Below are 26,605 nucleotides of genomic sequence, written 5' to 3'. Positions count from 1 at the left end.
GTTCACTGTTGTTCACCGAGTGTGAAGGAGGAGGAAATCTGATTCTAGTAATGGCTTGCTCTACTCCTACTGGATTCATTGCAGCTCAGGTTCTGATCCTTTGAAATGGATGCCTGAGTGGAGTGGAGGGAAGAGCATGTGATTGATAGCTAGGCACAAACGTGGGAATAGGCTTACCTGGGCTTGGTGCATTTCGGTCTGAATGATTCGTATATACCCCTTGGGATGTGTGGATTCTCACGACTTCTTCCTAGAACATGAGTGATTTTTTTCATCTCTGCCATCTCTTCTCTTTTAGACTTCAGGAATCTTGGACCCGTTCTTGGAGCTGAGAATCGAGTTACTTTCTGAAGGGCACGTTGACTCTCCTTATGTTTCTGCCAGAATCAGCGAGGTTCAGTAGGTCTCATGACTGTCTTTCGAGCCTGGTATGCTCTAGAGATGTCTCCATGCCGATATTCTCCACTGTAGCAGAACAACTTTCATCAATGTTTTCGCACATCTCCTCAATCCATGCAGCCAGTGTTTCAGCCAGCTTCTCTACGTGTCTCCCATAAAGTCGACGTCAACAGGACTGGGCAAGTCTGAAAATACCTCGGAGCATCACCAGTAAGCTGATGACAGGCAGATCTTCCACTGTCTGCCCTTTCAGATTCTGCAAACTGACCCGTGATCTCAGGTCTTTGGGCAGCAGCAGTATCTCGAACTTACTCAGCTTCACGAACAAAAGAACTAAGCCAATCTCCACATAGGGCAGCAGACCCACCATCAAACTGATCCACCCACAGAATTCTGCCCAGTTACCTTGGATCCACCAGCCGCAACAAGCCTCGTGGTACACACCATCAGTCCACCTGGAATCCAACCTGTAACTGCCATGACCAGTGGTTGATGCATCAAGTCAGTGTTGGGGGTGATGCTGCATTTGACGAGAGTTTCCTAAGTTAAATTTGATTCTATCCAGAAGGGTCCCATTGTCCTTTTCTCTTCCCTCTTTCCTTTTGTTCATATCTGTATACACAGTACAAATGGAGGGAATAGTGTCCATGATCAGTTTATGGATTCACACGTATTTAAACTTTCTAATAGTTCTCAGTACATGGAGACCCACTCAAGGAAACTCATGTTTGTGTAATATCCATTCACCCAGATTACATATACGTCTGTTGCTTTCTGCTGAAAAACCCACACTTTCAGAACATGGATCCATTTGTTTCATGGGGGCTGAAATTCCTAGAAATGAAACCAAACCCAACGTGCACTTTCCTGTCTGTCTCTTTTGCTCTTAGTACAGTTTTGCAGAGCTACTTGTCTTTGTTATAGGCTTATGCCATTTTTTCTCTATGTAGGGTAGAATTAGTAATTCATTCATCCTGTTGGAAGACTTCTAAGTCTATATCCCTTTCTATGACCCACTCTTATTCAAAACCGTCATATGGGTTGGCTCAAGATATGCACTTCTGGATCAGTATCTATGAATAGTAATGCACGCGTCTGTTTTCGGAATACAAGTTTGTTGAGTACATGGTAACAGCGATAATAGTTCGATGCGTGCTGAATGAACCTTGACATCATTTTGAGTAATTTGTCTTGAATAATCATGGTTGTTTGGTATATGTCAGCCAATTGTAATCTTTTGGTGTTTGTTTGTTTGTGTGATTGTTTGTTTCGCAAACACATTAGGCCATGCATCTCTCGTTTTGGTTCAGACAGTCATGTAATCTGATTCACTTAATATAGTGCTTAAAATCACCTATGATTTCCTGCTACCCTCTCCCATCTTTATGATTTTGATGTCCTCCTTGCCTTCTTCATCTTACTTCTTTGCAACTCAGGCTCTTCTTGCATTTGCAATAATGGATTTGTTATTTCCATTTCATCTTGTTACTTTTCTCCTCAGGGTAGGATTCTCAATTTTTGTTTTAGGATCAGTTTCAAACTGCTAAATTCTTTTAAGATTTGCCTGTCAGTGAAATTCCCTAGCTCTGCCGTTGTTATAAACGGCGGTCATTTGGCATAGGCTACACTAGATTGCAGCTTTTTCTCATTCAGGATATGGTCTATGTCCTGGCACTCCTCCCGTGCTGCAAAATTTCTGCCGAGATATCAGCTGAAACCCCTCTGGAGGTTATGTTGTGACTAAGTTGCTTTCCTCGAAGTGCATTTTACATCACTGGGATGATCATGAAATTTGTTTATTTGAATTCTACAGCTGCTTGTTAGTCTATTTGTATTCCACCTCTTTTGGATGCTGTGTACTTCCTGAATTTTTATAGATGACAATTTCTTGGCTTTCAGCAAGTTTCATTCTGATTTTTCTACAAATTCCTTTTCAGAATTTATTATTTTATCTCTTGCTTTTCCATTTGGGAATCCTATGATTCCTATTCTTACCTGCTTTTTCTTACCCAGGATTCAACATTGATGTTAGCGTTGGTTTGCTCTTGCTTTTCTGTGTCTTCTTCTGATTGATGGATTTCTGTTCCCCTGTCCTCACAGTCATTCACGAGTATCTCTGCATTATATAGTCTGCTTAGGATTGACTTTAGCCCAGTTTTTATATCATCCATTGGGTTTTCTGATACTATATGGTTCTTCTTAAGAGTTTCTCTTCCCCTTTCTGGTTTTCTGCCTTTTGTGATTCTGAGGCACTGTGGTTCATCAGTGTTTTCCTCACCTCCAACTTCAGAGCTTGCTCTGGTATCGTTTTGCCTTCTAGTTGTTTGAAAGCTTATTTTTTGGGCCTTCAACCTCTTTGGAACTTAAAATGGTACTTCCTGTTTCTTTTACTATACTTCTTTTACTCTACAGGTCAGGTAATATCATGTATTTAATATAGACTTATAGGTCTTGGTTATGTGCAAATTTAGACTCTTTGGTGTACGCAATTCCATAGTATTTTTGTGAGGTCAATTTTACCTAGACCTTTATGCCATGCCCTGTTCCTGTGTATGTTGTCTGGTATATCTCTAAATCCTGGTGTTGCATTTGTTGTGATGAACAAACCACACTGTTTCAGTTAGTAGGACCTCATTTTTATTACACTAATCTCACAATTCTGTAAGTGCACAGGGCACTTCCTCTAGTGGAAATGAAGATTCTGTAGGTTTTCAGCTCTGCATTCTTCTGTATGTCATTTTGAAGTGTCTGCAAAACAGCCAACGTAGAGTGCGCTTGTACTTTCTCCTGCCACGGGAATATCCCAATGTTACCAGTTCTTCCCAGAGCTTCTCTGTCTACAGAAACACCAGTGGAAGCATATGTATGGATGTCATACTTCAGGGCCTGCTGGGATGATCCCGCAGACCGACCTTTGTGTCCTCGGTGCAGTACCCTGTCAGTGCTGTCCAAAATGTAGCATCTGCATTTGGGTGATAATGCTGTAAGAAATGCTTCATCTTCTCATGCTGTGGACTTTGACCACTCTTCCTAATTCTCTCATTCTTGAGTTATGGGTTCAAGAAGGCAACCACAGAGCTGTTCTGCATCCTCTGCCACAAACCAGACTGTAATCCCAATCCAGGTTATGAATGTAGCAGATCCTAAATCTTTTAATACTGATTTCAAACCCAACGCCCCCAGGAACCCTCAGTCCAGATGCATGACACCTCTGATTGAGCCCCACACGTGCTCTATTGGCAAAATGTCAAATTGGACCCTGGTCCTGCAGATGCAGTGGATGTGGCAATAGGACATATCGATAAACTCAACCTCATGCGCCAGTGCGGTTGCTGTCTCACTGAGGTCACAGTTCACTTTGCTCTCTTGAAAGTACCCACCAGAATCCACAACGCACTCTGGATCCCTGAGTTGTGCGAGAGCCATCATCCATAGCCCTATCCCGCTTTTTCCGCTGCCTCTGCTAGCTCAGATTTGGCAGCTCGGATCTTGGTCTCAGATTGAATTGTGGGGATATTTTGAGCTGATTTCTTTGAGTTCTGTCAGCCAAGCTTCTGCTATGCACTCTGCTACTACTCAGCGCATCACATTCAATCCCATGCCTGCTGCCAGCTTGAGAGTGTGCTTCCAAGTAAAACAGAGTTTCACCTTTGTTGCTCCATTACCAGAGGTCAGATCCTGCACTGGTTTCCATTCTCTACTTTGCCTTTTCCTGCTTCCGGTTTTCCTGAGGCCTCATCCTGTCTTTGGAAGTAACAGACCACTCTTCGGAAAGTGTCCTTGCCAAGGGCTGGTTGATTGTATGTTTACAATGTTTTGTGTATGGTAGCTAGTGAGAGCAGTTTGCACTGGTTCTCTTCCTACTGGGCATCGACAAATCAACACTTTTCACAAATAATTCACAGAAATTGGATATTTGTTTCGCTCCGTTTTTTTACAGCCATCGTTGGAGTGTTTTTCCGAAGACTCCAGCTTTGACCTTATGTTGACAAGGCAGTTGCAGTCTTTAAGAAAGTTAACAGTATCAATTTACATGTTTTGGGATTTATATGAAAGTGAATTTAGTTTTTGAAAATTACCAAATCAACCTAGAAGCCAGACTTGACAATTTCTGTAAGATTTTGTCAGCTCTAAGGTAAAACAGACAGTCTCAATGTAAAATAGCTGTCCAAAAGTTTGAAGGGGACATGCCAACTCTTTTCTCTTGAAGCCTCCAACAACAAAAGGAAGAATGAAATACCTATTGGAACCATGAAATAACCCCCATTCTGGGTTTCCCTTTGCACCTGATGCACTTTACTCCCAATGACACATACTAGGCAATGTTGGCATTTCAAGGGGTAGCATTCCTCTCTAGGAATATACAAGAAAAACTAAACAGAATATATAGATTTTGGCTTGATTCCAAAAGCACCTAGAGGCATTTAACTATGAGAAACCTGCTGCAGCTATGCTAGGCTATTGAGAACCAGGTGCTCTTCTATCAGTGCTGAGAAGGCTTAATCATCCGATCATGTTGGGGAAAGCAATTTAACAAAACCAAGCCTGCACCTCCAAGATATAGTGCACCCGTGGCTTGAAGGTAGTGAATGACTGTCCACATAACCAGTGTCTTTAATGTGTTTGGCGACTTTTACATTTCAGTTCACTATCTGACTTCTAATATTTTCCTGTACTGTCTTGAAAAACTGAGGCCTAATACATATAAAAGTTCATTCAAAATTCCCCTCACTTCCCACACTGTTTTCAGCCCAAAGATACATAACACCAGGATTTCCTGAATCTAGGGGAAGGTCATCATTTCATTGTGTGAGCTAAGTATTCAATTCCTATCTATTTTATTCGAGAGTATTTGACCTTTATGGAGTTCACTGTTGTTCACCGTGTGTGAAGAAGGAGGAAATCTGATTCTTGTATGGGCTTGCTCTCCTCTTACTGGATTCATTTCAGCTCAGTTGTGATCCTTTGAAATGGATGCCTGAGTGGAGTGGAGGGAAGAGAATGTGATTGATAGCTAGGCACAAACCTGGGAATAGGCTTACCTGGGCTTGGTGCATTTTGGCCTGAATGATACTGAAATGCCCCTTGGGATGTGTGGATTCTCACGACCTCTTCCAAGAACATGAGCGCTTTTATCATCTCTGCCATCTCTTCTGTTTTAGACGTCAGGAATATTGGACCCGTTCTTGGAGCTGAGAATCGAGTAAATTTCTCAAGTTCACGTTGCCTCTCCGTATGTTTCTGCAGTATCACCGAGGTTCAGTAGGTCTCATGAATGTCTTTCGAGCCTGGTATGCTCTAGAGATATCTCCATGCCGATATTCTCCACTGTAGCAGAACAACTTTCATCAATGTGTTCACACATCCCCTCAATTCTTGCAGCCAATTTTTCTGCCAGCTTCTCTTCGTGTCTCCCATACAGTCGACGTCACAAGACTGGGCAAGTCTGAAAATATTTCGGAGCCTCACCAGTAAGCTGATGACAGGCAGATCTTCCACTGTCTGCCCTTCCAGATTCTGGAAACTGACCCGTGATCTCAGGTCTTTGGGCAGCAGCAGTATTTCGAACTTACTCAGCTTCCCGGAAAAAAGACCTAAGCCAATCTCCACATAGGTCAGCAGACCCACCATCAAACTGATCCACCCACAGAATTCTGCCCAGTTACATTGGATCCACCAGCCGCAACAAGCCTCGTGGTATACAGCAACATTCCACCTGGAATCCAACCGGTAACTGCCATCCCCAGTGATTGATGCATCAAGTTATTGTTGGGGGTGATGCTTCATTAGACGAGAGTTTCCTAAGGGAAATGTGATTCTATCCAGAATGGTCCCATGGTCATTTTCTCTTCACTTTCCTTTTGTTCATATTTGTATACACAGTAAAAACGGAGGGAAGAGTGTCCATGATCAGTTTATGGATTCACACCTATTTAAACTTTCTAACAGTTCACTGTTCACATAGACCCACTCAAGGAAACTCAAGTTTGTGTCATATTATTCACCCAGATTACATATCCATCTGTTGCTTTCGGCTGAAACACCCACACTCTCAGAACATGGATCCATTTGTTTCATGGGGGCTGAAATTCCTAAAAATGAAACCAATCCTAACGTGCACTTTCCTGTCTGTCTCTTTTGCACTTAGTTCACTTTTGCAGAGCTACTTGTCTTTGTTATAGGCTTATGCCATTTCTTCTCTACGTAGGGTAGAATTAGGCATTCGTTCATCCTTTTGGAATACTTGTAAGTCTATATCCAGTTCTATGACCCACCCTTATTCAAAACCGTCATTTGGAATGGCTCACGATATGCACTTCTGGATCAGTATCTATGAATAGTAATGCACGCGTGCGTTTTCGGAATACAAGTTTGTTGAGTACATTTTAACACAGATAATAGTTCGATGCGTGCTGAATGAACCTTGACATCATTTTGAGTATTTTGTCTTGAATAATCATGGATGTCTGGTATATGTCAACCAATTGTAACCTTTTGGTGTTTGTTTGTTTGTCTGATTGTTTGTTTTGCAAACACATTAGGCCATGCATCTCTCCTTTTGCTTTCAGACAGACAGTCATGTAAGCTGATTCACTTAAGATAGTGCTTAAAATCACCTATGATTTCCTGCTACCCTCTCCCATCTTTAGGATTTTGATTTCCTCCTTGCCTTCTTCTTCTTACTTCTTTGCAACTCAGGCTCTTCTTGCATTTGCAATAATGGTTTTGTTATTTCCATTTTATCTTGCTACTTTTCTACTCAGGGTAGGATTCTCAATTTTTGTTTTAGGATCACTATGTAACTGCTGAATTCTTTTAAGGTTTGCCTGTCAGTGAAATTCCCTAGCTCTGCCGTTGTTATAAACGGCGGTCATTTGGCATAGGCTACCCTAGATTGCAGCTTTTTCTCATTCAGGATATTATCTATGTCTTGGCCCTCTTCCCCGTGCTGCAAAATTTCTGCCGAGATATCAGCTGAAACCCCTCTGGAGGTTCTGTTGTGACTATGTTGCTTTCCTCGAGGTGCATTTTACATCACTGGGATGATCATGAAATTTGTTTATTTGAATTCTACAGCTGCTTGTTGGTCTATTGGTTTTCCACCTCTTTTGGACGATGTGTACATCCTGAATTCGTTTAGATGATACTTTCTTGGCTTTCAGCAAGTTTCATTCTGATTTTTCTACTAATTCCTTTTCAGAATTTATTATTTTATCTCTTGCTTTTCCATTTTGCAATCCTATATCGTATTCTTACATGCTTTGTCTTAACCCAGGATTCAACAGTGATGTTAGCTTTGGTTTGCACTTGCTTTTCTGTGTCTTATTTGATGGAGGGATTTCTGTTCCCCTGTCCTCACAGCTATTCACGAGTCCCTCTGCATTAAATAGCCTGCTTAGGATTGACTTTAGCCAAGTTTTTATCTCATCCTTTGGGTTTTCTAATACTATTGGGTTCATGTTTAGATTTTCTCTTCCCCATTTCTGGTATTCTGCCTTTTGTGATTCTGAGGCACTGTGGTTCATCAGTGTTTTCCTCACCTCAATTTTCAGAGCTTGCTCTGGTAACGTTTTGCCGTCTAGATGTTTGAAAGCTTATTTTTTGGTCCTTCAATATCTTTGAACTGAAAATTGTATTTCCTGTTTCTTTTACTATACTTCTTTTATTCTACAGGTCAGGTACTATCTTTTATCTAATATAGTATCATAGGGCTTGTTTAAGTGCAAACTTTAGACACTTTGTTGTACGCAATTTCATGGTATTTCTGTGAGGACAATTTTCCCTAGTCCTTGATGCCATGCCCTGTTCCTGTGTTTGTTGTCTTGTATATCTCTAAATCCTGGTGTTGCCTTTGTTGTGATGAACACACCATACTGTTTCACTTAGTAGATCCTCATAATTATTACACTAATCTCACAATTCTGAAAGGGCATAGGGCTCTTCCTCTAGTGGAAATGAAGCTTCTACAGGTTTTCAGCTGTGCATTCTACTGTATGTTATTTTGATGTGTCTCCAAATCAGCCTGCTTAGAGTGCGTTTGTTGTTTCTACTGCCATGGGAAGGTCCCAATGTTACCAGTTCTTCCCAGAGCTTCTCTGTCTACAGAAACACCAGTGGAAGCATATGTATGGATGTCATACTTCAGGGCCTGCTGGGATGATCCCGCAGACCGACCTATCTTTCCTTGGTGCAGTAACCTGTCAGTGCTGTCCAAAATGTAGCATCTGCATTTGGGTGATAATGCTGTAAGAAATGCTTCATCTTCTCATGTTGTGGACTTTGACCACTCTTCCTAGTTCTCTCATTCTTGAGTTATGGGTTCACGAAGGCAACCACAGAGCTGTTCTGCATCGTCTGCCTAAAACCAGAGTGTAATCCCAATCCAGGTTATGAATGTAGCAGATCCTAAATATTTTAGTACTGATTTCAAACCCAACGCCCACTGGAACCCTCAGTCCAGATGCATGATACCTCTGATTGAGCCCCACACTTGCTCTATTGGCAAAATGTCAAATTGGACCCTGGTCCTGCAGATGCAGTGGATGTGGCCATTGGACATATCGATAAACTCAACCTCACGCGCCAGTGCTGTGGCTGTCTCCCTGAGTTCACAGTTCTCTTTGCTCTCTTGAATGTACCCACCAAAACCCACAACGCACTCTAGATCCCTGAGTTATATGAGAGGCATCATCCGTAGCCCTATCCCACTTTTTCCGCTGCCTCTGCTAGCTCAGATTTGGCAGCTCGGATCTTGGTCTCAGATTCAATTGTGGGGATATTTTGAGCTGATTTCTTTGAGTTCTGTCAGCCAAGCATCTGCTGTGCATTCTTCTAACTCTCAGCGCATCACCTTCAATCCTGCTGCCCGCTTGAGGGTGTGCTTCCAAGGAAAACAGAGTTTCACCTTTGATGCTCCATTACCAGAGGTTAGATCCTGCACTGGTTTCCATTCTCTACTTTGCCTTTTCCTGCTACCAGGATTTCTGACGCCTCATCCTGTCTTTGGAAGTAACAGACCACTCTTAGGCAAGTGTCCTGTGCCAAGGTCTGTTTGATTGGATGTTTACAATATTTTGTGTATGGTAGCTAGTGAGAACAGTTTGCAGTGGTTCTCTGCCTACTGGGCATTGATAAATCAACACTTTCCACAAATAATTCACAGAATTTTGATATTTGATTCACTCCGTTTTCTTTACAGCCATGGTCGGAAAATTTGTCCGAAGACTCCAGCTTTGACATTATGTTGATAAGGCAGTTGCAGGCTTTAAGAAGGTTTATAGTATCAATTTACGTGTTTTGGTATTTATATGAAATTGAAGTTAGTATTTGAAAATTACCAAATCAACCTAGAAGCCAGAGTTGACAATTCCTTTAACATTTTGTCATCTCTAAGAAAAAAACTGACAGACTCAATGTAAAATAGCAGTCCAAATGTTTGAAGGGGACATGCCAACTCTTTTCTCTTGAAGCCTCCAACAACAAATGGAACAATGAAATACCTATTGGAACCATGAATTAACCCCCAACCTGGGTTTCCCTTGTGCATGTGGTGCCCTTTGCTCCCAATGACACATACTAGGCAATGTTGGCATTTCAAGGGGTAACATTCCTCTGTAGGAATATACAAGACTATCTAAATAGAATATACACATTTAGGCTTGATTCCAAAAGCACCTAGAGACATTTAACTATGTGAAACCTGCTGCAGCTATGCTAGGGTATTGAGAACCAGGTGTTCTTCTATCAGTGCTGAGAAGTCTTAATCATCCGATCATATTAGGTAAAGCAATTTAACACAACCAAGTGTGCACCTCCTAGATATATTGAACCCGGGGCTTGACGGAAGGGAACGAAGGTCCACATAACCAGTGTCTTTAATGTGTTTGGCGAGTTTTACAGTTCAGTTCACTATCTGACTTCTAATATTTTCCTGTACTGTCTTGAGAAACTGAGGCCTAATATATATTCAATTTCAGTCAAAGATTCCCCACACTTCCCACACTCCTTTCAGCCCAAAGAATACATAACCCCAGCATTTGCTGAATCTAGGGGAAGGTCATCATTTCTTTGTGTGAGCTAAGTGTTCAATTCCTATTTATTTCAGTTGAGAGTATTTGAACTTTAAATATTTCACAGTTGTTCACCGAGTGTGAAGGAAGAGGAACTCTGAATCTAGTAGGGGCTTGTTCTCCTCCTACTGGATTCTTTGCAGCTCAGGTTCTGATCCTTTGAAATGGATGCCTGAGTGGAGTTGAAGGAAGAGCATGTGATTGATAGCTAGGCACAAACGTGGGAGTAGGCTTACCTGGGCTTGGTGCATTTCGGTCTGAAAGATTCTTAAATGCCCCTTGGGATGTGTGGAATCTCACGACCTCTTCCAAGAACTTGAGCGCTTTTATCATCTCTGCCATCTCTTCTCTTTTAGACGTCAGGAATCTTGGACCCATTCTTGGAGCTGAGAATCGAGTAACTTTCTCAAGGTCACGTTGACTCTCCGTAATTTTCTGCCAGTATCACCAAGGTTCAGTAGGTCTCATGAATGTCTTTCGAGCCTGGTATGCTCTAGAGATGTCTCCATGCCGATATTCTCCACTGTAGCAGAACAACTTTCATGAATGTGTTCACACATCTCCTCAATCCATGCAGCCAGTTTTTCTGCCAGCTTCTCTTCGTGTCTCCCATAAAGTCGACGTGAACAGGAGTGGGCAAGTCTGAAAATACCTCGGAGCCTCACCAGTAAGCTGATGACAGGCAGATCTTCCACTGTCTGCCCTTTCAGATTCTGGAAACTGACCCGTGAACTCAGGTCTTTGGGCAGCAGCAATATCTCGAACTTACTCAGCTTCCCGAACAAAAGACCTAAGCCAATCTCCACATAGTGCGTCAGCCCCTCCATGACACTGATCCACCAACAGAACTCTGCCCAGTTACCTTGGACCCACCAGCCGCAACAAGCCTCATGGTACACACCAACATTCCACCTGGAATCCAACCGGTAAGTGACATTGACAGTGGTTGATGCATTAAGTCAGTGTTGGGGAGAGGCTGCTTTAGACGAGAGGTCACTAAGGGAAATTTGATTATATCAACAAGGGTCCCATGGTCTTTTGTCTTCCCTCTTTCCTTTTTTTCAGTTCTGTATACACAGTAAAAACGGAGGGAAGTGTGTCCATGTTCAGTTTATCGATTGACAGCTCTTTAAACTTTCTAACATTTCACAGTACACAGAGACCCACTCCAGGAAACTCATGTTTGTGTAATATCCATTCACCCAGAATACGTATCCGTCTGTTGCTTTCTGCTGAAACACCCACACTCTCAGAACATGAATCCGTTTTTTTCATGGGGGCTGAAATTCCTAGAAATGAAACCAATCCCAACGTGCACATTCCTGTATGTCTCTTTTGCTCTTAGTACAGTTTTGCAGAGCTAATTGTCTTTGTTATAGTCTTATGCCATTTCTTCTCTACCTAGGTTAGTATATGGCATTCATTCATCCTTTTGGAATTCTTGTAAGTCTATATCCCTTTCTATGACCCACTGTTGTTGAAAACCGTCATTTTGTTTGGGTCAAGATATGCACTGCTGGATCAGTATCTATGAATACTAATGCACTCGTCTGTGTTCTGAATACAAGTGTTTTGAGTACATGCTAGCCGCGATACTGGGTCATTGCGTGATGAATGTTCCTTGACATCACTTTTAGAATTTGTTTTGAATAATCATGGTTGTTTTGTATATGTCAGCCAACTGTAAACTTTTGTTGTTTGTTTGTCTGATTGTTTGTTTGTTTGCAAACACATTAGGCCATGCATCACTCCATTTGCTTCAATCACAGAGTCATATATGTGAATCACTTAAGATAGTGCTTAAAATCACCTATGATTTCCTGCTACCCTCTCCCATCTTTAGGATTTTGATGTCCTCCTTGCCTTCTTCTTCTTACTTCTTTGCAACTCAGGCTCTTCTTGCATTTGCAATAATGGTTTTGTTATTTCCATTTCATCATGCTACTTTTCTACTCAGGGTAGGATTCTCAGTTTTTGTTTTAGGATCAGTCTCAAACTGCTGAATTCTTTTAAGGTTTGCCTTTCAGTGAAATTCCCTAGATCTGCCGTTGTTATAAACGGCGGTCATTTGGCATAGGCTACCCTAGATTGCAGCTTTTTCTCATTCAGGATATGGTCTATGTCCTCGCACTTCTACCCGTGCAGCAAAATTTCTGCCGAGATATCAGCTGAAACCCCTCTGGAGGTTCTGTTGGGACTAAGTTTCTTTCCTCGAGGTGCATTTTACATCACTGGGATGATCATGAATTTTGTTTATTTGAATTCTACAGCTCCTTGTTGGTCTATTGGTATTCCACCTCATTTGGACGCTGTGTACTTCCTGAATTCGTATAGATGATCCTTTCTTGGCTTTCAGCAATTTTCATTCTGATTTTTGTACAAATTCCTTTTCAGAATTTTTATTTTTTCTCTTGCTTTTCCATTTGGGAATTCTATGAGTCCTATTTTTCCTGCTTTGTCTTAACCCATGATTCAACAGTGATATTTGCGTTGGTTTGCACTTGCTTTTCTGTGTCTTCTTCTGATCGTTTGATTTCTGTTCCCCTGTCATCACAGTCATTCACGAGTCCCTCTGCATTATGTAGTCTGCATAGGACTGACTTTAGCCCAGTTATTATCTCACCCATTGAGTTTTCTGTCATTATTGTTTTCTTCTTTAGACTTTCTCTTCCCCTTTTCTGGTATTCTGCCTTTTGTTTTTCAGAGGCCCTGCTGTTCATCAGTGTTTTCCTCACTTCCATTTTCAGTGCTTTCTCTGGTAGCGTTTTGCCGTCTATTTGTTTGAAAGCTTATTTTTTGTGCCTTTAATCACTTTGGAACAGAAAATGGCACTTCCTGTTTTTTTTAACTATACTTCTTTTTCTCTACTCTTCAAGTACTATCAGGTATGTAGTATAGACTTATAGGGCTTGGATTTATCAAAACTTTAGAGTATTTGGTGTAAGCAATTTCATGGCATTTCTGAGAGGACAGTTTTCCCTAGACCTTGATGCTATGCCCTGTTCCTGTGTGTGTTGTCTGTTATATCTCTAATTGCTGGTGTTCCCTTTGTTGTGATGAACACACCATAATATTTCAGTTAGTAGAACCTCATTTTTATTACGCTAATCTCACAGTTCTGAAAGGGCACAAGGCACTTCCTCTACTTGAAATGAAGCTTCTATATGTTTTCAGGTCTTCCTTCCTCTGTACGTCATTTTGGAGTGTCTTCAAAGGAGCCAACATAGAGTGCGCTTGTTCTTTCTACTGCCATGGGAATGTCCCAATGTTACCTGTTCTTCCCAGAACTTCTCTGTCTGCAGAAACACCAGTGGAAGCATATGTATGGATGTCATACTTCAGGGCCTGCTGGGATGATCCCGCAGACCGACCTATGTGTCCTTGGTGCAGTACCCTGTCAGTGCCGTCCAAAATGTAGCATCTGCATTTGGGAGATAATGCTGTAAGAAATGCTTCATCTTCTCATGCTGTGGACTTTGACCACTCTTCCTTGTTCTCTCATCCTTGAGTCATGGGTTCACGAAAGCAAACACAGAACTTTTCCTTATCCTCTGCCTCAAACCAGACCGTTATCCAAGTCTAGGTTACGAATATAGCGGATCCTAAAACTTTTAATACTGATTTCAAACCCAACGCCCCCTGGAACCCTCAGACCAGATGCATGATATCTCTGATTGATCCCCACACGTGCTGTTTTGGCAAAATATCAAATTGGTCTCTGGTCCTGCAGATGCAGTGGATGTGGCCATAGGACATATCGATAAACTGAACCTCACGCGCCAGTGCGATTGCTGTCTCACTGAAGTCACAGTTCTCTTTGCTCTCTTGAAAGTACCCACCAAAACCCACAACGCACTCTAGATCCCTGAGTTCTGCGTGGGCCATCATCCGTACCCCTATCCCTCTTTTTCGCTGCCTCTGCTAGCTCAGATTTGGCAACTCGGGTCTTGGTCTCAGATTCAATTGTGGGGATATTTTGTGCTAATTTTTTGAGTTCTGTCAGCCAAGCATCTGCGGTGCACTCTTCTAACACTCAGCGCATCACCTTCAATCCCATGCTTGCTGCCTTCTTGAGAGTGTGCTTCCAAGGTAAACAGTGTTTCACCTTTGATGCTCCATTACCAGAGGTCAGATCCTGCACTGGTTTCCATTCTCTACTTTGCCTTCTCCTTCTCCCAGGTCTTCTGAGTCCTCATCCTGTCTTTGGAATAACAGACCACTCTTATGCAAGTGTCCTGCGCCAAGGTCTGGGTGAGTGCATGTTTACAATGCTGTGTGTATGGGAGCGAGTTAGAGCAGTTTGCACTTGTTCTCTGCCTACTGGGCATCGATAAATCAACACTTTTCACATATAATTCACAGAAATTGGATGTTTGTTTAGCTCCGTTTTCTATACAGCCATGGTCCGAGGTTTTGTCCGAAGACTCCTGCTTTGAGGCTAGGGGAGGCTGGGTCACATGTTTCCCTCCATCCCCAGCCCAGCTGGAAGCCTGAAAGATGCCCAGGTCAGCCCGTGGCCCTTTTTCCACCCTGCTCCACCCTGGCCTGTCTAAATGCCACATGGCCCTGTCATACATCTGGCTGGCAAGCGTTCCTTGGGGTAGAGCATCTATCCCCTCTTCTCCACATTTGCCCCCTGCCTGGTGCCCCTCTATATCTGCCCTCCCGCTCTCCCGGCCTCTCAGCGCCATCTCCCCTCTTCCTCCCCATAGTGTTTCAACGTTTTCCTGCCTTTGGTGAGATGGGGCCATTTCTCTCAAGGGTCGTTTTAAATATGCAGATTTTTAAATTTTTATTTTATTGAATTATATTCAGTTTACAATTTTGTGTCAATTTCTGGTGTACAGCTCAATGCTTCAGTCATACAATAACATTCGTATATTCATTTTCATGTCCTTTCTCACCATGAGCTACTACAAGATTTTCACTATGGTTCCCTGTGCTGTGTGATATAAACTTGTTGCTTTATTTTATATTTACAACTCACTATCTGCAAATCTCGAACTCCCAGTCTATCCTTTCCCACCCTGTTCCCCTCTGATAACCATGAGTTTGTTTTCTAAGTCTGTTTAATTTTAGATTCCACATGAGTGTTGTCATATGGTGTTTTTCTTTCTTTCTGGCTTACTTCACTTAGAATGATGTTTTCCAGGGCCATCCATGTTGCTCCAAATGGCATGATATTATTTTTTATGGCTGAGTAGTATTCCATTGTATACATGACATGGCTTCTGTATCCAGTCATCTGTTGCTGGACATTTAAGCTGTCTCCATGTCTTGGCTATTGTAAATAGTGCTATGAACATTGGGGTGCTGGTGTCTTTCTGTATTAATGCTTCCTTTGGATATATGCCTAGGAGTGGGATTATTGTATCATATAGTAAGGGTATTTTTAGTTTTTTGAGGACTCTCCATACCATTTTCCATAACTGCTGTACCAAACTACATTCCCACCGACAGTGTACAAGGGTTCACTGTTTTCCACATCCTCTCTAGCATTTACCATTTGAATATTCATGCTTTAATTATTTTATTGCAGCAGCAACATGTAAGAATGAAAAAGTGGCATCCTGGTGGCTGGGGGATGAGCCTGTTTGTGTGTCCCTGTGCATGTGTGTATGTTCCTGTATGTGTGTACATGTCCCTGTGTGTACATGTGTGCCCTCCATGTGCCTGCATAGGGGTGGGGAGTGGGGCTGGAGCCTGTGTGTGTGACTGACATCTCAGGCACGTGGGCCTGGAGGGGTGTGCGAGGCTGTGATGCTGGGCTGAGAGGCTGTGACCTGACCAAGGCCACACAGCTCATCTTGGGGCCCAGGGCCCCACCCTTGCTTCCAGGCCTGTCACCAATCAGCTGGGGTGTCCCCTGCCGTGACACAGGGCTTGGAGTCCTGACCCTAAGGGCCCCACAACTTCCCTCAGGAGGAGGGGTCTCTGGGGCAGGAGGAGGTGGCTGGGCTTGGCATGGGGAGGGGGGAGCAGGGAATCCAAGGGGGTGAGCATGGCTCTGGAGTTTGGGGGTGACCATCAGCAGTGAGGTGAGGGGAGTAAGAAGGGCCTCCTCACCAGGACTGAGTTTGTCACCCTGGCCAAGGGAGCCGCTCTTCTGCACAAGGGCCAATTTTGAAAAATGTGGAAAACCAAGTTTCAGGCTCCATGGTAGATAAGTCCCATTCCAGACGGAAATAGCAGGATGTGACCCCGTAAAAAGTGGTGAGCACACGTGAGCCACCGCCTCGCCCAGAAAGGAATTCCCCCGAGAGCCAGAGCTCACCCCACACCCACCCAGGGGACTGGGAGGCCTGGAGTGATGGCCCTGCTGGGGTCCCACTACCCAGGAAGATGGGGAGAAGGGCCGCTGGTCATACAGTCGAGGCCCAAGGAGGGGAAGAGACCTGCCCAGGTCACCCAGCACAGGAGGGCAGTCGGGTGGGACCCAGGACTTCGGGCTTGTCATAGGCCCCCTTCTTAGGAAAGGGGCACAGGCCTGCCTGGGAAAGAAGCATCGGGTAAGTGAATAACCCTGCAGACAGGGCCAAGTTGGCTGGCTGTCCGAGCCTCAATTTCCCCTCTGTGGAACAGGGGACGGGAAGGCGCCTGCTCACAGGGTCTCTGTGAAGCTAGAGATGGTGCTGATGTGGTGCTGGGGAGAGCCCTCCTGGTCCTCCTTACCTTGGAAGTGGCCAGAGGGCCCTTCCTGAGGGCCGATGGTGCCTGTCTAGCTGGGCGGGCTGCTGGTCCCTGCGGCCCTGACAGTGGCAGCTACACGGCTTGGTGAAGGATGGGCCAACTCCCCTTCCCAGGCACCCTCGCCCATCGTCCCCCACCACGCAACCTGGGCTGGCTCCCTCTTTCCTTCCTGCCTCCTCTTGTCTCTGCTTCCCCCCACCTGGTGTCCCTCTCTTGTCACCTCCTGTCCCTCTCTAGGACTTGACCCCCACCTTTCTCTCTCTCACTCACACACTGTCTCTCCCTGCGTGTGTCTTTCTCTGCCTCTCCCCCAGGCCCTCAGGCCCTGAGCTCAGGTCTAGCCCTGTCCAGGGCCACAGAGCCACAGGGCCACATCTCTCCCAGCACTCCCACCCTCACAGCGATGTTCCAGCCCCAGCTCTGCTCACAGTGGAGGAGCCTGGTTACAGAGCTGCTCCTGCTGGCATTTGCTGCTGCATCGCTGATCCCCCCCACTTCCCGGGCAGCGCAGCAGTCTCACCTTGACCTGTTTGTGGCCCAGCCTGGACCCCAGAGCTGCTGCAGGGCTGGCTGCCTCCCCCACCTGGAAGGAGGGAGGGCCCCGTGGGCTCCAGGGACAGCTGGCGCAGAGTGGAGTGGACTCTTTTTATGCCCAACACCTTCTCCCTGGCAGTGGTGGCACCCCAACCACTGACCCTGCCTGGCCCACCTCAGAGTCAGGAGGCTGTGGGAGGATGAAGAGCTCTCATGGGGCCCACTGAGAGCACTGCTGCCCTCAGCCCCCCTCAGGGTCTGCCTGGAGCCGGGGCGGCCGGGCAGCTGACGCGGCGTGGGGGCACGGGCCTGGTCAGTGCAGGGCCTCTCGCTGGACGCCCATGGCCTCCCTGCACCTCATCCGTTCCTCACCATGAGACACGGCCACTTCATTCTGGTCATCTAGCTCATGACCAGACACCCCTGTGACTGACAGGCCCCACATGCCCAGTGAGTGTTTACCGACTGAAGCAGCCCAGCCATCACTAGATCTAGACACAGGCTGTACCCACCACCCAGGAGGAGCCCCGGGGCCCCTGTGGTCACTGCTGCCCTGAAGGGGTAACCTTGCATCTGCCCTGTCATCTTAGTTCCTGCTGGTTTGTGAGTTGTGTGCCCGTGAATCACTGCGTGCCCTCAAGAGGGTGTGACCACTAGTCCTCCAGGAAGCAGACACTGACACAGAGAGAACTGTGACAATTTCATTAGGGGTGACAATAGGAGAGAATAGCAGAGTGGGCAGGTTGGAGCAGGGAAACATTCGGGCCGTAATGCACCTCTGACATCTTCTCTAAACACATCATTGCCACAGCTGAGGGGCCCCTTCATGTGGCAAATGGACTGTGCTGTAAGGCAAAAAGAGTTATTTATTTTAATAGGATCTTATTTTTTCCTGATTTTGTCTTCTCTAATGTATGTATGGCCTCTGACGGACACTGTAGTCTGTGTGTGCATCTCCCTGTCTATACAGAATGAAAATAATTATTTTCACATCTCAGACACAGATCTCAAAATGTGCACATTCTCATTATTTTATTTCCTTCTTTAACTAGTAAGACCTAATATTTAATAGAAGAAAGGGACCTTTTGCCTTATGTTTAAAGCAGAGAATGGTAAGCTCTGGGCCTGAGCTCTTATATCTTCAGTTTAATTTAATGTACTTCCTAAGGTCTCTTTTGATGATTCTGTGTGCAGACAGTTTCTTTTAAACTATGAGAATGCTGAGTGAGAAATATGTCCCAGTCATTTTGCAAAACAATGTGTGTGCTTGACCCAACCCTCCTCACAATGACGTCAGGGACCAGCGTTACCCCCGGCTCACAGAGAACAATGCTGAGACCCTGTGGGGGCCCCACTGAGTCTTGGTGTTAGGGGATGAACTGCAAGAACTCAAAGAATCAGAAATTGGATCTTGTGACATAAATGTGGAGATGCCAAGCTGACAGTGGGCATGGTGACAGGAGGGAGCAGGGGTGTAGGGACAGGGGTCCTACAGGGTGTCTCCTGATCACCCCTGACTTCCCCCAAAGAACCTGCCTCATGCTGAAGGGCAAGGCACCTGCTCATCTGATCTAAATCCTGCCTGCACTTTTCAAATCACTGGGGCAAAAGAAAACTTCAGCCACACAAATTACCCTGAAAAAAACAAGCTAAATTTCAGTTTCTCTGATATCCAGAGATTTCATCCAGACCCAGAACTTTCAGAAACCCTAGAGAACAATCATCTTTATATGAGGTTGTGAACTGAGGGCTTTCTGGAGGTACTGGGTTCTGAAGGGGATACGTGCATGGCTGCACTGAGTCCCCTGCACACACATGTGGCTCTGAGTGGACCTCACGCCGCATTCACACGGCCCACCTGAGCTGCCCGCCCTGCCAGGAGTGACCTTCCAGCTCCATCTGAGTGAACCCAACAAACGCCCACTGGGCAGCCCTTCAATTTCTTTCTTCCCCTCCACACCCTCTTATTCACTCCTGTGTGGCTCACGTGTCCCTCTTCTGCACTCTGAGGCCCTGCACGGGCACATCTGCTATGGTGACAAGCTGTCTGCTGTGAATGTCTCTCTCCTTCGCTCGCTCCCTTACCCCTCGAGGCAACCCCATGAGCCCCTGAAGTTAGGGGTGTGCTTCACCCCTCACAGAGCACATCACATGGTCCATGCAAGAGGCACATCTGCCAAACTGGGACTTCAAATTCATTTGATATTCTGTCAAAAGTCTCTTCTGTTCTATACAAGAGACATCTGCTTCCCAGGTCAGGATGGGGAAATGACACAGTCCATCAGATGTGTGTGCTGGGAAGCTAGACAGACATCACAATGTCCCAAGTCAGATTTCCTCAGGCATCGCAAGGCCCTGGAGTGCCATCTCCCCTTCTGCAAAGACTCGACAAGGGAGCAGAAGCACATGCTCTCATCTTACCGAGTGCTGTAACTGGTGGTGGTGGTGGTGGTGGTGGGTGAGACTGCATAGGCCACAACAGAGGTGGGGGTGGCGGTGATGAATAGCCTCTGAGAAGTGACGCTGGGTGTCCCATCAGGTGAGGCACACCAAGTGGTCCTGCACAAGTACCGGGACATCGGGAATCCACAGTGACCTGCAGAACAGAAGAGAGAGCTGTGTTGGATGACAGACAAAAGGAACAACACCTACAGAACCTGAAACCCAATGCAGCAGCTGTCAGCACCGGGCACCCTCCCCTCCACCGGGTGCCCAGACAGCAATACAGGGCCACACACTCGACCTTGGGGATAAAACACTGTTGCCACATGACACCGCCGGTGTCTGTAAGTGGAAGAAGGCGAGAGTCCTGCCTGAGATGATGTACAGAGGTTCCAGCAAATTGATAAAGTAGGACCTCCCAAACAGGAAGCCTCTCTGTGCAGGACAACCCACCCTGACACCTTCCCCAGCTCCACAGAAGCATGGTCTGCATGAACCAGAAACACAGAGAAAGAAAGGAAGTGAAGGCCTGGTTTTCCACATAGAATCAGAGCCGCACCTGGGTACTTGCTCTATCTGCAGGACCCTGCCAGACCCTCTCTACTCCCTGATCACAAAGGGCCCTCCTCTGCCAGCAGGAGCTTCCCCTGGGCGCAATGAGCTCTGAGGAGCTGGGCATCCCGCAGTCCTGTGGGGGAGCTGGCAAAGTGCTTCTGAGGGGACAAGGCTGTCCTCAGAAGGGAGTCAGTCTCCGCTACAATCATCCTTATTCGCAGGGATGTCTGGATTTTAAGTTCGCTAGGAAAAGCACACTACGTTTGTCATATGGGAAAGGGAAGTGGGAAGTCTCAATCCTGCAAATAACACCAACGGGATTTTAGCTCATGTGGAAAATCCCACGGTGTGTGATGAGACAGAGAAGAAGCTGTGACAGCTTCCAGGGCAGAACCGAGCCACCGCGGGATGGAGAACATGATGCCAGGACTGTGGTGCAAATTGGTCCTGCAGGGAAGTAGGCATTTTCATGGCGGGCACTTGCCCTTCTAGCCTCAATTCCCTACTACAAATGCACCATCTCTGAGAGTCAGGCTTTTCTGCCCAAGAGTAAAACTGGAGGCAGAGGGGAAGGCACCTTTACCACCACAGAAGAGACAGTGATGGCCTGTGATATTACCACACCCAGGAAGACTCAAAGTTGCACAAACACCACGGTGTAAAGATGGAGGGGTGGCTTAGAACAGTTTTCAGTTACAAGGAATTGAATGGGCATTATACAAAGGAGAATCCCACAGATTGAGCCAGGAAACCATTCAAAGAATGACAACAGGAACCGGTCTCAGTGAAACAGGAGCAATTCCAAGAGAAGAAGGAAAAAAGGAGTTAACCAAGCCAGGAGAAGTCAGTATGGAGCAAGGGCTCACCATTCTTATGCTATTTTAAGAAAAACACAGTCAAAACCTGAGGTCTTCAGCCCTCATGCACTCCCTCGCTGATGGCTTCTGCAAGTAACACTCAAGGTGATAGGGGGAGAGGAAAAGCCAATGGAAACTGGGCAAGAGTTTGAATTTGAAAACAAAAAGAAATGACAGACTCATAATAGAACAAACAGTCTGCAGACAAGGCCACAAGTGGCTGCTGCAAAAACAAAAAGAATAAATATCCCAGAAACACATTCACTGAAAAAGACCTCCCAATTTATCTAGGCCTCTGTGGCCGCCTCAGGAGTGTGGGAGTTACCGTTGAACACAGGAGACACACGAGGTTCTGAATAGGAAAAAAAACAGAAAGGATGTAGGATTAGGCTAATCAGAGCAGACAATATTAAAGGAAAACAAAAATTTGAGCATTCTTTCCCATATGACAATCGCTCTCATATCACACCGAGTGGGAGACAGGTCTCAGTACCCTTGACTGAAGAGACCACAGGCCCCGGGTTCGGGTGTGTCTTCCATAACTGATCATCGTCTGTGGAAGGTCAGGGCTCCACCCGCTGCAGACAGTGACAGGGGCGGGCTTGTCCTCCAGGGAGCCCGGAACGTGGTGTCTGTTGAAGGCCCGTGTGCAGAACCGACACGTCTGCCCTCCGTCACAGGACCCTCTTTCCCTCTACAACAGACACCTCCCTCCCCAGGGCAGGACGGGGAAGACGCGGTCCATCAAGTGCGTCTGCTAAGGGACCAGAGGGACACGGCCGTGAGCCCAGTCACGGCCGCCCGTGCATGGGGAAGCCCCGGAGAGCGATCTGCCCTTCTTCTGCAGTGACTCAAGGAAGAAACAGAGGACTATGCTTTCCTCTTACAGAGCGGAGCAGCTGGCGGTTGGGGGCGAGGTTGCATAGGGCACCAAGGGGGACCAGGTGCAGTGCCCAGCTGGGCGACGACGGGCAGCAACCGGGGCAGGCCACGCAGGCTTGTCCTCGGAAAGGTTGGGGCCCTCCGGCTAACGGGGTGACCTGCAGGACAGAAGGGATGGCTGGGTTGGATGACAGACAAAAGCGCCAACACCGACAAGAACCGAAATCCAACGAAGCAGCCGTCGGCCCGGGCACCCTGAACTCCACCGGGTGCCCAGAGAGCAGCACGGTGCCACACGCTCCGCCCAGCCCTCTGGGGCCTGCCTGCAACTTGGGCCGCACAGGGGTAAACGGGGATACGACCCTGAAGCCGCACGTCGGCGCCGCCGCTGTCTCCAAGTGGAGGAAGCCAAGGGTCCTCCTGCCCGAGAGTCTGCACACAGAACGTCCAGCACACGGGCAAACTAGCGCCTTCCCAACAGCCAGCCGCCCTGGGCGGGACGGCCCTCCCCTCCACCTTCCCCAGCTCCACGCAAGCTTGCCCGGCGCGGACCAGGAACACAGAAACGGGACGGACGTGAAGAGCTCATTCTCCACACGAGCAAGCAGAGCCACACCAGGGTCACCGCTATGCCTGCAGGGCTCTGCCTGCAGGGCTCTGCCTGCAGGCCTCTGCCTGCAGGACCCTGCCAGGCCCTCTCTGACCCCTCCTCACAAAGGGCCATCCTCCTCCACGCAGGGGCTGCCCCTGGGCGCAATTAGCCCTGGGGAGCTGGGCATCCCGGAGTCCTGCGGCAGAGCTGGCCAAGGGCTCCCGAGGGGACAAGGCTGTCCTCAGAAGGGACTCAGGCTCCGCTACAATCATCCCTATCCTCAGGGACGTCTGGATTTTACGTTCGCTATGGAACGCACCCTACCTGCGTGCTACGGGAGAGTGACGTGGGGAGTCTCAACCCCACACCTGACACCAAAGGGACTGTACCAGCTCGTGCGCAAAACCCCACGGTGTGCCATGAGACCGACGAGCAGCTCTGACAGCTTCCAGGGCAGGCCCGACCCGGCGCAGGGTGGGGGACTAACACAAAGTACGCACTCTGGTGCGCATCGGAATTCCCCCCAGGGAAGGAGGCATTTTCACGGCGGGCTCTTTCCTTTCTAGCCTCTATTCCCTACTAAAAACGCACCATCTCCGAGAGCCAGGCTTTTCTGCCCAGAGTACAACTGGAGGCAGCGGCCAAGACACACTTACCTCCCGAGAAAAGACAGTGTCGGGCTGTGACGTTTACCACACCCAGGAAGACTCCAAGTTGCACAAAGCACACCGTACAAATCTGGAGGGAGGGCTTTGCCCCTTTTCCAGTTACCAGGATCTGAATGGACATTCTAAACTGGAGAATCACCTGGCCTGAGCCGGGAAACCAGTCAAAAGAACGACGACACAGAAATCCGTCTCAGTGACCCAGGAGTAAACCTAGGTGCAGGAGGTCAGGAAAGAGTCAGCCGAGCCAGGAGAAGTCAGTGTGGAGCGAGGGCTCACTCTCCTCACGCTGCTTCGAGAAACCCACAGTCAATGTCTGCGGGCCCCGGCTCCTAAGCACTCCCTCATGGCTCCTGCAGGCACCAGCCAAGGCGACGGGCTCCCGGGAGAAGCAGCCCACTGGCTCCTGGGCATGAGTTTTGAGTCTGAAAAAGGCAGCGACACGCCACACCAGACCCGTCAAAGGACACACAGTCTGCAGACGAGGCCAGGAACGGCTGCCGGGAGAACGGGAAGATCACCTTTCCCAGGACGAGGCCAACAGAGCATGACCACCCCACTTCCCTGGGCCTCCGGGGCCGCCGCAGGTGGGCGGGCGCTGCCGGGCCACACCGGAGCCGCGCCAGGTCCCGCGTCGGCTAAAAGCCACAGAAAAGAATGGAGGATTAGGCTTTACTGCAAAGACACTGCTGAACCGATAAAAAAACTTTGCGCCTTCCTTCCTTCCTTCCTTCCCCGTATCACACTCGTTTCTTGGAGGAACTGGATACTGACCCCAGGAACTCCTGCATGCTAAGCCCGCATTCTCTCTACTGCTGAGCTACATATACCCTTCCCCCCAGAGCACACTAGTTTCTAGGCACAGAGAACAAGAAATGCCAGCCACGTTCACTAACTTACCCAGTGTATAATAAGCTCCGTGTGCTCCACAAACAGAGGTCAGTGTTTTATGATCCGTCAGCTCCTGCGGAGCGAAAACTAAAGTCCCAGTAGAGTACTCCGGTTTTGTAATTTCGGGCTCAGTCGCCCCTTCCTAGGAACACAAAACAAGATAAATCAGGAACCGATCTTCAGATCATGTGCCTACGCTTAGTCAGTCAGGTAGACAACAGTTATTTACCGAAGCTATCAGAACATAAGACCTATCCTGGGAGAAGCTGGTGGTACAAATAAAAGGCAGATTCTCCTCTCTGTTCTGCCAGAGGCACAGGATCCATGAAAACAAATCAGCACATAAAAGTTTCAACAGCTCTACAACTGAGGTGAACGGGTACAGTAACGCCACAAAGGACAGGAGAGTCCGCTGCACGTGGAGAGCTCAGGGAATGCTGGGAAGACCGCACTGTTTCGTAAAAGAGAGTTCCAGCGCAGAGGGGGGATGTGGAGGGGCTTTGGGGAAGGGCAGCCTGAGTAAAATGAGCAGGTGGGAAACAGCGTAAGGCATTAAGGAAACTAGACCACTGTTACTGGCGGTGGAATGGGAAGACAAAACATGCTGCCTTGAAAATGAAACATCACTTAATTAATTTCAAGTGAGGACAGCTAAAACAAGAACCAACACCAAGATGCACCTACTTTCCCAGGGATGAATTTCTTTTCAATATCCTCTAATGAACTGTAAGGGAAAGACCCTGAAAACAAGAATGCCCATACAGACACTGGCTTCACTAGGTGAGTCTGGAAAATGAACACAAGTGCATTATCCAGTCCTACGGCATTAAGCACAGAATCACATCCTAAACTGTAAGTTAAAAGCATAAGTCAAGAATTCTCATCAGCAGATGCAAACGTGAAGATGCACACTCACACCAACCCCCGGTTTATGTCTCAGAATCCCCTGGTACTTATATAGTCACACAAGGACATTAACAACAAGAGACTGTACCTCATCCCAGGAAGATTCTCTTCCTCTATCTTCTGTAAAGTGGCGCACTGACACACCATTTGTAAAATGTAGTTACAGGTACATTAATGAGAATAGCCACGAATGTATATTAAAACCACCATGTGCGTCTATCTCCGTTCGTGGATGTGTCAAAACAAAAGTTTCAGAAAAGACTTTCAAAGAGTTAGAGCATTTTCTGAAAAAAATGCTTAAGTCACGGTTGGGATATATTTCAAACCAAGTAGTAAGAGGAAAACACTTAAAAAAATGCATATGGTAGTTGGGTTTGCGCACTATGTATTTCTAACCTTTGAAGTTTGCTTTTTTTTTGTTTTTTCTTTTCTTCTGTTTTTAAATGGAGGTACCGGGAATGAGCACACGGAATTCGGCAAGCTAAGCAAGCATTCTATTTACCACTAACCAATGTAATTCCCCGAGTCAACTAGCTTCTTGGCATAGATAAAATAATATACAAAACACTCTTTCACGTTTCACTGCCTTACAAAACATGTTAATTTGCTGAAGCGCAAAAGATCTTTGAGGCCTTCTTCCCCGTATCACACTATGTCTCATATCAGACCGAGTGGGAGACAGGTCTCAGGACCGTTGACTGAAGAGTCCACAGGCCCCGGGTTCGGGTGTGTCTTCCATAACCGATCATCGGCTGTGGAAAGTCAGGGCTCCACTCGCTGCAGACAGTGACAGTGGCGGGCTTGTCCTCCAGGGATCCCGGAACGTGGTGTCTGTTGAAGGCCCGTGTGCAGAACCGACACGTCTGCCCTCCGTCAGAGGACCCTCTTTCCCTCTACAACAGACACCTCCCTCCCCAGGGCAGGACGGGGAAGACGCGGTCCATCAAGTGCGTCTGCTAAGGGACCAGAGGGAAACGGCCGTGAGCCCAGTCACGGCCGCCCGTGCACGGGGAAGCCCCGGAGAGCGATCTGTCCTTTGTCTGCAGTGACTCCAGGAAGAAACAGAGGACTATGCTTTCCTCTTACCGAGCGAAGCAGCTGGAGTTGGGGGGCGAGGTTGCA

General features: G+C 46.9%; 2 long non-coding RNA genes across 2 annotated transcripts in view; one reads left to right on the top strand and one right to left on the bottom strand.

The window, feature by feature from the left end:
- LOC141573730 (uncharacterized) overlaps positions 1-6,314 on the top strand; it is a 32,428-nt gene extending 26,114 nt beyond the window's left edge. The window contains exon 3 of the long non-coding RNA XR_012499746.1: positions 5,562-6,314. This is a non-coding gene — a long non-coding RNA (uncharacterized LOC141573730). The remainder of the gene's footprint in view (positions 1-5,561) is intronic.
- LOC141573815 (uncharacterized) overlaps positions 1-26,605 on the bottom strand; it is a 588,593-nt gene that overhangs the window by 67,922 nt on the left and 494,066 nt on the right. The gene's annotated exons all lie outside the window — the stretch shown is intronic.

Source organism: Camelus bactrianus, chromosome 17 (assembly GCF_048773025.1).
Source record: "Camelus bactrianus isolate YW-2024 breed Bactrian camel chromosome 17, ASM4877302v1, whole genome shotgun sequence".
Taxonomy (NCBI): domain Eukaryota; kingdom Metazoa; phylum Chordata; class Mammalia; order Artiodactyla; family Camelidae; genus Camelus; species Camelus bactrianus.
Note: the sequence above shows the minus strand (reverse complement) of the source record. Positions and strands in the feature narration are given on the sequence as shown.